Genomic DNA, 13,089 nt, shown 5'->3' on the forward strand with positions numbered 1-13,089 from the left:
TGATATAAATACAAAATGGCTAAACATTTAATCTATTAACATGGGCTCAAGTACATTGTGGAAACATGGATTTGGTAAATGCCAGATGTTTAGAGAATTGTCAACAATAACAGTCTCGTTCAAGAAAGGTTGTAAGGATATTCCCAGCAATTAGAGAGCAGTTAGTTTAACTTTGATGGTAGGGAAATTTCTAGAAACAATTATTTGGGATTAAATTAGTGATCACATGGTAAAAGGTGGGAACAGACAGCATGTATTTCCAAAGGGGAAATCATATTTGACTCATTGGTGGAATGTTTTGAAGAAGTATCAGAAGAGATTGATGATATGATATGTGGGGATTTCCAGACAGCAGTGCCACACAACAGACTTGTGAGGAAAGTTACAGATCATGGTATAAAAAGAATAATATAGCAACGTGGTTACAAGATTGACAGTGATAAGAAACAGAGCTACAGTCAATGGATATTTTTTGGGCTGGAGGAAGGTTTGAAATGGAGTTCTCCAAGAGTTAGTATTGGGATGCTGGCATTTCCTGACATTCATTAATGATCTGCATCTTGGTGTGCAGGGGACAATTTCAAAGTTTTAAAATAGCACTAAACTTGGAAAAATTGTAAACAGTGTGGAGGACAGAGTTGAACTCAAAAAGGAAATTGACAAGTTGGTGGAGTGGGTGGATAGGCAGCAGATAGGGTTCAATGCAATGAAGTGTGAAATGATGTACTTTGGTCAAAAGAACATTGAACGACAATATTAAATAGGGGGTACAATTCTAAGGGGGGTGCAGGAGAAGAGGCAGCTATATGATCATTGAAGTTGGCAGGACTGGTGGAGACAGCAGAAAATATAGCATACGGCACTCATGCACATAAGAGCAGGGTGATGATGTTGAACTTGTACAAGATACTTGTTAGACCTCAGCTAAAATATTGTGTACAGTTGTAGGCACCACGTTATGAGACATTGGAGGGAGAGCAGAAGGGATTAACAAGAATGATCCCTGGAATAAATGGTGATATCTTGAAAAGTGTCCACACTATAGAAGAGGAAGTGCTGGACGTCTTAAAACACAGAAAAATGGATAAATCCACAGGACACAATCAGATGCACCCCAGAACTTTGTGGGAGACTAGGGAAGTGATTGCTGGGCCCCTTGCTGAGATATTTGTATCGTCGATAGCCAGAGGATTAGAGATTGGCTAATGAGGTGCCATTATTTAAGAAAGGTGCTAAGGACAAGCCAGGGCACTATAGACATCAATGGTGGGCAAGTTGTTGGAAGTAATCCTAAGAGACAGGATTTACATGTATCTGGAAAGGCGATGACTGATTTGGGATAGTCAACATAGCTTCGTATGGGAAAATTGTGTCTCACAAACTTGATTGAGTTTTGTGAAGTGGTGACAAAGATGGCTAGGGCAGAGCAGTTGACAACGTCTGACTTAATTGCATTGAACTCTATCTGCTGCCTATCTACCCACTCAACCAACTTGTCAATTTCCTTTTGGAGTTCCATTCTGTCCTCCTCTCCATTTTTCAATTCTTCCAAGTTTAATGCCATTTTAAAACGTTGAAATTGTCCCCTCCGCACCATGGACTTAAAAGCACTTGATGATGTTCCGCATCCAGAGAGAGCTAGTTAATTGGATACAAAATTGGCTTGAAGGTAGGAGAGAGTGTGATGGTGGAGGGTTGTTTTTCCAGAGAGGAGGCCTATGACCAGTGGTGTGCTGCAAAGATCAGTGCTGGGTCCACTGCTTTTCATCATTTATATAAATGATTTGGATGTGAAAACAGGAGCTATGGTTAGTAAGTTTGCTGATGACACCAAAATGGGTGGTGTCATGGACAGCGAAAGAGGTATCTTGGAGCACAACGGGACCTTGATCAGTTGGGCCAATGGACTGAGGAATGGCAGAGGAGTTTAATTTAGATAACTGTGAGGTCTTGCATTTTGGAAAGACAAATCATGACAGAACTTACACACTTAATGGTAAGGTCCTGAAGAATGTTACCAAAGGGACATAGGACTGCAGGTACATCGTTTCTTGGAAGTGGAGTCACAGATAATGAAGAAGGTGTTTGGCACACTTGCCTTCATTGGTCAGTTCATTCACTATAGGTCTTGGATTGGTTAGGCCACTTCGAGAATACTGCTTTCAGTTCTGGTCTCCCTCCCGAAGGAAAAATGTTGTTGAATGTGAAAAGGTTCAGAAAAGATTACAAGGATGTTACCAGGGTTGGAGGGTTTGAACTGTAGGAAGAGGCTGAATAGGCTGGGGAGTTTTTACTGGGGGGGCAACCTTCTAAAGATTATAAAACCATGAGGGGTGTGAATAGGGTGAATAGCCAAATCTTTTCCCAGGGTAGGGAAGTCCAAAACTAGAGGGCTTAGGTTTAAGATGAAAGGAGAAAGATTTAAAAGATACCCGAGGATCAACCTTTTCACAAAGAAAGTGTGCATGTACGGAATGAACTTTCAGAAGAAGTGATGGAGTCAGGTGCAAATAAAGCCCGGGGGAAAAAATCTCCTTCAAGAGGCAACCACATTGCTGTCAGGCTGGAGTCACATATAGACCAGACCAAGTAAGGATGGCAGGTGCAATTAATTTTACAGGCAACACGGTGTCTCAGTGGTTAGCACTGCTGCTTCACAGCACCAGAGACCCGGGTTAAATTCCCGCCTCAGCAACTGACTGTGTGGAGTTTGCACATTCTCCCTGTGTCTGCGTGGGTTTCCTCCGGGTACTCCGTTTCCTCCCACAGTCCAAAGATGTGCAGGTCAGGTGAATTGGCCATGCTAAATTGCCCATTGTGTCAGGTGAAGGGGTAAATGTAGGGGAATGGGTCTGGATGAGTTGCTCTTCGGCGGGTCGGTGTGGACCTGTTGGGCCGAAGGGCCTGTTTCCACACTGTAAGTAATCTAATCTAATCTAAAAGGCATCTGGATGGGCATATGAATAGAGGGTTTAACAGGATAAGGGCTAAGTGCTGGCAAATGGTACAAGATCAGCTTAGGATATCTGGTCAGCAGGGACAAGTTCAGTTATGAAGATCGACTGAAGAAGTTGGGATTATTGGAGAGGAGTCGACTGAGAGGAGATTTGATAGAAGTTTCTAAAATCATGTGTGGGCTGGATAGAGTACATAGGGAGAAACTGTTCCTGTTTGTATAAGATCAAGAGGGTATAGATTTACAATGATGTCAAATAAAGCCCGGGGGAAAAATCTCCTTCAAGAGGCAACCACGTTGCTGTCAGGCTGGAGTCACATATAGACCAGACCAGGTAAGGATGGCAGGTTTTCACCCCACTACTGATCAAAGGAACAATCATAACAGTGTTGTATTTAAAATGTTGTGCAAAAGAATCAAAGGTAATATGGGAAAACAAAACTTGTTCACATAGCAAGTTGTTAAATGCAGTGCCTGAAAGTGTAGGGGTTGCAGGTTCGTTGCCTTCTGAAACCGGCTAGCAAATCGCAGAGTTCAATAGTAATTAGGGAATGGCCAATAAATAACGATGGCCACTCCTCCTGAGCGACTGTAAAATCAAATGCACATTTTTTAATTACATCCCCCACCTGTATCCCTGCCTAAGGCTCACTGGCACCTGAAGCTTTCATGCTTCAAATGTACAACTTCCACTTTTTAAATGTTAAACCTTTCCATTCCCTCTCTGGGCCCTTTGTGCAAGACAATATCTGAAAGGGTTAACTGATATCGTGAGATAAGCTTCACCCATCAGGATATATAGGTGTGTTTCTGGGAGCAGCTAACCAGTGGTTGAACTGTTCAGTTATGTCTAAGATGTAGACAAGAATGTTTCAGTAAAAGTGATATATTCTTAAGTATAGATTGCGATCTTAGAAGAGACATTGATGTTTCTCAAATATAGTGTAGTTAGCCTATTAGTTTATTTAGGCCACGTTCTGCTGCAAACTGTGTGTTAACACCCTTGTCCAATTCCTATCAGGAACTTGGATTAATACCAGCAAGGATTCATGGTAATGAACCCACCCTAGGCATTCCAAATGGTTCCAGTCGACCTGGCTGCAACACAATATGCTAGTAGCTCTGGGAGCTGCAAATATAGCGTGGTGGCAATGTGTTATTTTGCAGTCTCTCGCATGCCTTAGTTCTTGACTCCATCATGCACGGCCAGTGTTTACAACCCAAACTGTTGTGTGTGTCTGTTTTTTACCCATCGTTGATTTTCATCCACAGTTCATAGTTTGAAATTCACTTCCGGAACCCTGTTGCTTCCTCCCATGACGAATCTTAAACACAAAACTGGATGCAAGAGTAGGCCATTCAATATGATCGTGGCTAATCCTCCATCTCAACACCCCTTGATGCTTTAAAATCTAAACATTTATCTCTCTTTTGGGCATATATTCAGTGACTTGGTCTCCACACCTTCCATAGCTTGATCACCATTTCAATGAAAAATGTATTTTCGTTATCTCAGTCCTAAACGGCCTACCCTGTATCCTGAAACACTGACCCTAGTTTCAGATTCACCAAGTCTGACCAGCTCTATTGGAATTTTATATATTTCAAATAGATCCCCTAACATTCCAATTGCTTTCCTAATTGCCTGCTGTACCTCCCTGTCCACTTACTTTGACTGGTGTACAAAGACACCTAGATCCCTTTGTACATCCATATTTCCCAATTTATCTCACCATTTAAATAATACTATTTGTTTTTTCACATTGAAGTGAAAAACATCACATTTAGCAACTTCGTACTGCCAGGTGTTTGCCCATCACTCATCTCATCCAAATCACTTTCTCCTCACAACGCTGCTCTGCTTCATGTCATCAGAAAATGTTGCATTTGATTCCCTCATCTAGGTTATTTACATATAACAGTGAAAGCTGAAGCCTAGGCACTGATTCTGGGGGCTGCCCCTAGTCACTGCCTGCCACTTCTGTCTATCTTCCTCAATTACTATCTCCTTCCTTGGCTGAGAGGCAGCTTTCCTTCCATCTCAGCAAAGGACCTGAGAAAAATTCTCCATTAAAGTTTGTTATTTGCAAAGCTTTTATGGCGCAGTGACTCGACAGCAAACAGCGTATACAATAGTGACGAAACCAGTTGAACACACTGGTCACTGAAGTCAGCTGTTATCTCCCAATGATTGCTGATGGATTCATTTGAACAGACAGGGGCGCATTGTCACCATGCATAGGAAACATACAATAGATTTTGCAAGCATTAGTTTTAGGTTTTATACATTTTAAAATCTGGAAATATCAGATTTGGTCTGATTCTGTACAGGCATATAGGTAGTTCTCCTATAACACAGTAGTTGAGTTCCCATGTGACACTAGGTTCTAGAAAATCGTGCAGTAGAAATAATGGGGCCAATGGGAAAAACAGAGTTGGGGCAAACCACCAAAAATACCAGCAACAATGTAAACAAAAATAGTAGTTAGCCTAACACAAACAATAGCACAGTCTTAGTAAATTTTGACCTGCTGTTGAGGATCTAAAGTTTGAATTTAGGCTGTTGTCAGAAGCAACAAGTATCTGTAGATTTTTATTAATCACAAAATGGCTTTTTAATTTAAAATAACGCAACAAAATGACTGCAAGTAATGATTTGACTCTGTGAACTTGAACTGATGCTTTGCTAAGTTGGTTGTATTTAGAGATAAGAGAGAACAATGGATTTCTCATAATGTGAATCATAAGACAGTGATTTGGTATTTGAGTTAACCTTGAACTACCAAGCATGGGATGGTGCGCTATGTAAATTAAGAATCCTTTCCCAGGGAATATCATTGGATTAACCTGCTGTAAATCATGTCACCTTATTATGTGTGATTGGTCTTTTCTTGTAATTAAGGCTGTAGTAGCTCTTAAAACATATAAATAATGTGTAATTTTCAAATGTAATTGCACCATTTCTCCACAGAACGCAGAAGCTTTTAATCTCAGTGTTGCTGGACAAATCTGCGCAAGGCTGCCTTAATTTATTAAACTGGTGACCTTGCTTTAAAGAGATCATAGTCCTAGTGATTCTTTTGACCAATCTCGAACCAAGAGGCCACTTTGGAGGCGTCTAGATCTTCACTGTAACTGACCTGTTGTGTGGTACTGTGTAGTGCAATTCATCAAAATCTTCAACTATGCTCAGATGGCATTGAAACCTGCTGGCTACACTACATTCTAGCCAATCTTCTGATCCCATCCAATAATAACACTTCACAAGTCAGATCCCAGAATGAGACCTGTCTTGATAGATCAAGGGCTGAATATTAATTTCTTTCACTAAGTTTCAGAGGATTTCACATCGTGATGCTCGAGGATATCTATCGTCTTATTTTACAAAACCCACCTGATTTATTACCTATCCAACTCTTCAACACCCCTCTCACACATTCTAACACCATCATACCATGTACCATTTCCAAAACAACTCACCACTTCCTGGATATCCCAGAATTGAGCAGTGTGTGTGGTGCAGCACCATCTTTAAAAAGATATTGCACACCCAGGCAAGAGTTATCAATCCGGAACTGCCCTGCATGATTCCTGACACTGGCGCCTTGAATGTAGCAGACAATGGAAAATCAGCGCCTCTCTTTGTGGGCAGAGACATGGAAATATTGCTGATGAGGATGGCGTGATGCAGAGGTAGGACATCCAGGCCAACAGAGTACGCCATTCTACTGGAAACACACCAACCTGGACCAGGGTTACCATCCAGGCCAGTGCAGTCTCAACCATCTGAAGGAATGCACAGCATGTTGGAAGAAGATCAATGACCTCGTCCACTCTGCCAGGGAAAGTGCCACAATCTTCTCGTTGATACCTCACACTCTCTCTATCACTGTACCCACCATTTCCTGCAACATCTTCCCCACTGACTCTCACCTTCATTAATATCTGACCCTGACTAACCCTGAATCTCTTCTGCACAAGCCATACTCACCCCCTCATTCATCTCCACACGTGCATCAAACATAACAGTGTGCCACCCACCTTTCTCTCCCTGACGCTGACCACCCTGAGCAGCTGACTGACCATGTCCAGGCCCCTGTACTGTCCTTTCCTGCAGGTGGTTACCACGGTGATTAGTCACTGGAACAGATTCACTCAAGTCTGCAGATACTCTTAACATCTTAACATATTTTTAAACCAAGAGAAAGAAGCTCTTAATACAAACAACAAAGCCAAGTTTCAAGCTGCTCCTTAACACCGTACCTTTTACTGTTAGTTAATTCCAGTGAAATTTCACTCTTATCTCAAGTTTTTAAATTAACAGATGATTCCCAGCTTCTCGTCCTCAGGCTGCAGAGACATTTTCATTGCTTTTCCAAGTCCACTAGCATAAATATTTGACAATACCTTTCACGAAGCTCTTAACCAGAAAGCACGCGAGCCAACTGATCACGTGATGCCAACACGGAGTCCAGTCCTCCGCGCACCGTGACACCTAGTGCCAGGCATGAGAATCGCGTAACAGCGAACGGGCGTTCGCTTGATAAAAATAGTCAGCAATTCACAAATTGAGTTAGGCAAATTAGAGTCATAGAGATGTACAGCACAGAAACAGACCCTTCAGTCCAACGCGTCCATGCCGAGCAGATATCCCAACCCAATCGAGTTCCACCTGCCATCACCCGGACCATATCCCTCCAAACCCTTCCTATTCAGATACCCATCCAAATGCCTTGAAATGTCGCAATTGTACTCGTGTCCACCACTTCGTCTGGCAGCCCATTCCATACACGTACCACCCTCTGCGTGAAAAGTTGCCCCTCAGGTCTCTTTTATATCTTTCCCCTGTCCCCCTAAACCTATGGTCTCTAGCTCTGGACTCCCCCACCCCAGGGGAAAAAACTTTGGCTATTTATCCTATCCATGCCCCTCATGATTTTATAAACCTCTATAAGGTCACTCCTCAGCCTCCGACGATCCAGGGAAAATAGCTCTAGCCTGTTCAGCCTCTCCCTGTAGCTCAAATCCTCCAAACCTGGCAACATCCTTGTAAATCTTTTCTGAACCCTTTCAAGTTTCACAACAACTTTCCGATAGGAAGGAGACCAGAATTGCACACAATATTCAAACAGTGGCCTAACCAATGTCCTATACAGCCGCAACATGACTGACCAACTCCTGTACTCAATGCACTGACCAATAAAGGAAAGCATACCAAACGCCTTCTTCACTATCCTATCTACCTTCAACTCCACTTTCAAAGAGCTATGAACCTGCACTCCAAGGTCTCTTTGTTCAGCAACACTCCCTAGGACCTTACCATTAAGTGTATAAGTCTTGCTAATATTTGCTTTCCCAAAATGCAGCACCTCGCATTTATCTGAATTAAACTCCATCTGCCACTTCTCAGCCCATTGGCCCATCTGATCAAGATCCCATTGTAATTGGAGTTAACCTTCTTCGCTGTCCACTACAACTTCAATTTTGGTGTCATCTGCAAAGTTACTAACTATACCTTTTATGCTCACATCCAAATCATTCATACAAATGAGTAAAAAAAAAGTGGACCCAGCATCAATCCTTGTGGCACTTCACTGGTCACAGGCCTCCAGTCTGAAAAACAACCCTCCACCACCACTCTCTGTCTTTCACCTTTGAGCCAGTTCTGTATCCAAATGTCGAGTTCTCCTTGTATTCCATGAGATCTAACCTTGCTAACCAATCTCCCATGGGGAGCCTTGGTGAACACCTTACTGAAGTCCATATAGATCACATCTCCTGTTCTGCCCTCATCAATCCTCTTTGTTACTTCTTCAAAAAGCTCAATCAAGTTTGTGAAACATGATTTCCCACACACAAAGCCCCGTTGACCATCCCTAATCAGTCCTTGCCTTTCCAAATCCATGTACATTCTGTCCCTCAGGATTCCCTCCAACAACTTGCCCACCACTGATGTCAGGCTCACTGGTCTATAGTTTCCTGGCTTGTCCTTACCGCCTTTCTTAAACAGTGGCACCACGTTAGCCAACCTCTAATCTTCCGGCACCTCACCTGTGACTATCGATGATACAATTATCTCAGCAAGAGGCTCAGCATTCACTTCTCTAGCTTCCTACAGAGTTCTAGGGTACACCTGATCAGGTCCTGGGGATTTATCCACTTTTATGCGTTTCAAGACATCCAGCACTTCCTCCTCTGTAATATGGACATTTTTCAAGATGTCACCATCTGTTTCCCTACATTCTATATCTTCCATATCCTTTTCCATTGTAAACACTGATCCAAAATATTCTTAGTACCTTCCCCATCTCCACACAAAGGCCATCTTGCTGATGTTTGAGGGGCCCTATTCTCTCCCTAGTTACCTTTCTGTCCTTAATGTATTTGTAAAAACCCTTTAGATTCTCCTTAACTCTATTTGCCAAAGCTATCTCTTACCCCCTTTTTGCACTCCTGATTTCCCTCTTAAGTATACTCCTACTGTCATTATACTAAGGATTCACTCGATCGATCTTGTCTATACCTTAATATGCTTCCTTTTTTTTAACCAAACCCTCAATTTCTTTAGTCATTCAGCATTTTCTCTACCTACCAGCCTTTCCTTTCACCCTAACAGGAATATACTTTCTCTGGACTCTTGTTATCTCATTTCTGAAGGCTTCCCATTTTCCACCCGTCCCTTTACCTGTGAACATCTGCCTCCAATCAGCTTTTGAAACTTCTTGCCTTATACCGTCAAAACTGACCTTGCCCCAATTTAGAACTTCAACTTTTAGATCTGGTCTATCCTTTTCCATCACTATTTTAAAACTAATAGAATTATGGTCACTGGCCCCAAAGTGCTCCCCCACTGACACCTCAGTCACCTGCCCTGCCTTATTTCCCAAGAGTAGGTCAGGTTTTGCACCTTCTCTAGTAAGCTCATCCACGTACTGAATCAGAAAATTTTCTTGTACACACTTAAATTCCTCTTCAAGTCAGTCAGTCTATGGCAGTCCCAGTCTATCTTTGGAAAGTTAAAATCCCCGACCATAACCACCCTATTATTCTGACAGATAACCGAGATCACCTACCACATTTGTTTCTCAATTTCCCTCTGACTATTAGGGGGTCTATAATACAATCCCAATAAGGTGATCATCCCTTTATTATTTCTCAGTTCCACCCAAATATCTTCCCTGGATGTATTTCCAGGAATATCCTCCCTCAGCACAGCTGTAATGCTATCCCTCATCACAAATGCCACTTCGCCCTTCTCTCTTGCCTCCCTTTCTATCGTTCCTGTAGCAGTTCTATCCTGGAACATTAAACTGCCAATCCTGTCCATCCCTGAGCCATGCTTCTGTAATTGCTATGATATCCCAGTCCCATGTTCCTGATCATGGTCTGAGTTTATCTGCCTTTCCTGTTAGGCCTCTTGCATTGAAAAAAATGCAGCTTAATTTATCAGTCCTGCCCTGTTCTCTGCTTTGTTCCTGCCTGCCCTGTTTGACTCGCTTCTTTTCTCAACTGTACCAGATTTATCTCTTTCTTCACTATCTTCCTGGTCCCACTGCTCCCCCAACTCCGCCTTCCTAGTTTAAATCCTCCCAAGCAGCTCTAGCAAACCTCCCTGGCACTATATTAGTCCCCTTCCAATTTAGGTGCAAATTGTCCTTCTTGTACAGGTCACTTCTACCCCAAAGGAGCTTCCAATGATCCAAAAATATGAATCTTTCTCCCGTACATCAGCTCCTCAGCCATGCATTCATCTGCTCTATCCTCCTATTCCTGCCCTCGCTAGCTCATAGCGCTGGGAGTAATCCGGACATTACTTCAAAGACCTCCGTTTTAAATGCCTGCCTAATTCTCTGTAATCTCCCTTTAGAATCTTAACCTTTTCCTTTCTTATGTCATAGGTTCCAATATGCACAATGACCTCCTGCTGGTCTCTCTCCCCCTCGAGAACATTCTGCACCCTCTGAGGTATCCTTAATCCAGGGAAGCAACACACCATTCTGATTTTTTGCTGCTGGCTACAGAAATGTCTGTCTGTACCTTGGACTAGAGAGTCCCCTCACGCAGTCGATCTCTGGGAACCCTCACTGTGTTAGAGCCAGTCTCAATACCAGAAACGTGGATTCTCAGGGGAATGTAGCACGAACAGCCATCATCCCCTACATTTTCCAAATCATCATATTTGTTTGAAATGGGGATGGCCACAGAAGACTCCTGCCTACCTCTCTTACCTTTCCTGGAGTTAACCCATCTATGTGACTGCATCTGAATTTTTTTCTCCCTTCCAAAACTGCCATCCATCACATTCCCTTGCTCTTGTAAATTCTTCATTGCCTCAGTCTCTCCCACTGATCCATTCAATCTGATAGGATTCACAACCAATGGCATTTATCGCAGATATAATCCAAATAAACATGTTTTATAGTAGAACTAGCAGTACAGACTCTGCACGCTATGCTTGGTCTATCTGAGAATAGATTTTTTTTTAAAAAATCATTCACGGCACATGGTCAGCACTGGCTAGACCAGTATTTATTTCCCAAAGAGCAGCTGAAAGGCAACCACACTGCTAGAGTTTAAAGTCAAATGTAGTCCAGACCAGATAAGAATGGCAAATTTCATTCCCAAATGGACTTCAGTGAACCTGATGGGTTGCTCTGACAACTGGCAACGATTTCATAGTCATTGGAATCTTAATCCCAGATTTTTACGGAATTCAAATTCTACCATGTGACTCGAACTCAGGCCATTACCTGGATCTCTGGATTAATAGTCTGGAAATAGTACAAGTAGGCAGTCACCTCATTGTCTGCTCAAAAGTTATTTAAACATCACAGGCATGTTTAAATTCATGGTAGCTCATCACAACCCTGCATTCGGCCTTCAGTCATTCAACAGCGCACTAACTAACCACTGCAAAAAGGTTGCACACTACTAGAATCAGAAGCGATAGACACCGGACAATTGTACATTAAAGGCTTTAATAAATTTCACAATCAGTATAAGGTTACAGCCATTCTGTCAATTAATAGTATGGCATTAAGGAATCCTAGCAAAACTGGAGTCAACGGGAATGGGGAGTGCAGAGGAACATTTGCTGGTTAGAATCATACCTCGCACATACAGCTTGTGTTGCAGGTCAATTACCTCAAAGAAATTACTAGGCTGTTTCAGAGATCAGCTAAGTCCTCCTTGGCCCGAACATCTTAAGCTGTTCCCTCAATGACTTTCCCCGCATCGTAAGGTCAGAAATAGGATGCTCAGGTTTCAGGTTGAGTGACGAAGGCTCACTAGACTCTAATTTCTGGATCAGTGGTGCTGGAAGAGCACAGCAGTTCAGGCAGCATCCAACGAGCAGTGAAATCGACGTTTCAGGCAAAAGCCCTTCATCAGGAATGAAGGCAGTGAGCCGGAAGCATGGAGAGATAAACTAGAACAGGGTGGGGTGGGGAGAGAGTAGCATACAGTACAATGGGTGTGTACAAAGGAGATGAAGGTGATAGGTCAGGGAGGAGAGGGTGGAGTGGATAGATGAAAAAGGAGCTAGGCAGGTCAGACGAGTCCGGACAAGTCATTGGGACAGTGCTGAGCTGGAAGTTTGAAACTAGGATGAGGTGGGGGAAGGGGAAATGAGGAAGCTGCTGGCATCAATGTAGACTTCAACAGCTTCCTCATTTCCCCTTCCCCCACCTCACCCGAATTCCAAACTTCCAGCTCAGCACTGTCCCCATGACTTGTTCGAACTCGCCTGACCTGCCGAGCTCCTTTTCCACCTATCCACTCCACCCTCTCCTCCCTCACCTATCACCTTCATCTCCTTTGTACACACCCATTGTACTCTATGCTACTCTCTCCCCACCCCCACCCTCCCCTAGCTTATCTCTCCACGCTTCAGGCTCACTGCCTTCATTCCTGATGTAGTGCTTTTGCCCGAAACATCAATGTTGCTGCTCGTTGGATGCTGCCTGAACTGCTGTGCTCTTCCAGCACCACTGATCCAGAATCTGGTTTCCAGCATCTGCAGTCATTGTTTGTACCTCACTAGACTCTAACTCTGCTTTCAATCCACAGATGCTGCCAGACTTGCCTAGTTTCTCCAATTATTTTTGTTTTTGTTCCATTTCTTCAGTATCTAT

The 13,089-nt window shown here is 43.0% G+C and overlaps 1 protein-coding gene across 1 annotated transcript in view; it reads right to left on the bottom strand.

Moving 5' to 3' along the window:
* The window catches only part of mtmr1b (myotubularin related protein 1b), a 108,332-nt gene extending 95,999 nt beyond the window's left edge, over positions 1–12,333 (bottom strand). The window contains exon 1 of the mRNA XM_060832421.1: positions 12,101–12,333. The gene's annotated coding sequence lies outside the window, so the exon portion shown is untranslated. The remainder of the gene's footprint in view (positions 1–12,100) is intronic.
* Positions 12,334–13,089: the final 756 nt, after the last annotated feature.

Source organism: Hemiscyllium ocellatum, chromosome 11 (assembly GCF_020745735.1).
Source record: "Hemiscyllium ocellatum isolate sHemOce1 chromosome 11, sHemOce1.pat.X.cur, whole genome shotgun sequence".
Lineage (NCBI taxonomy): Eukaryota > Metazoa > Chordata > Chondrichthyes > Orectolobiformes > Hemiscylliidae > Hemiscyllium > Hemiscyllium ocellatum.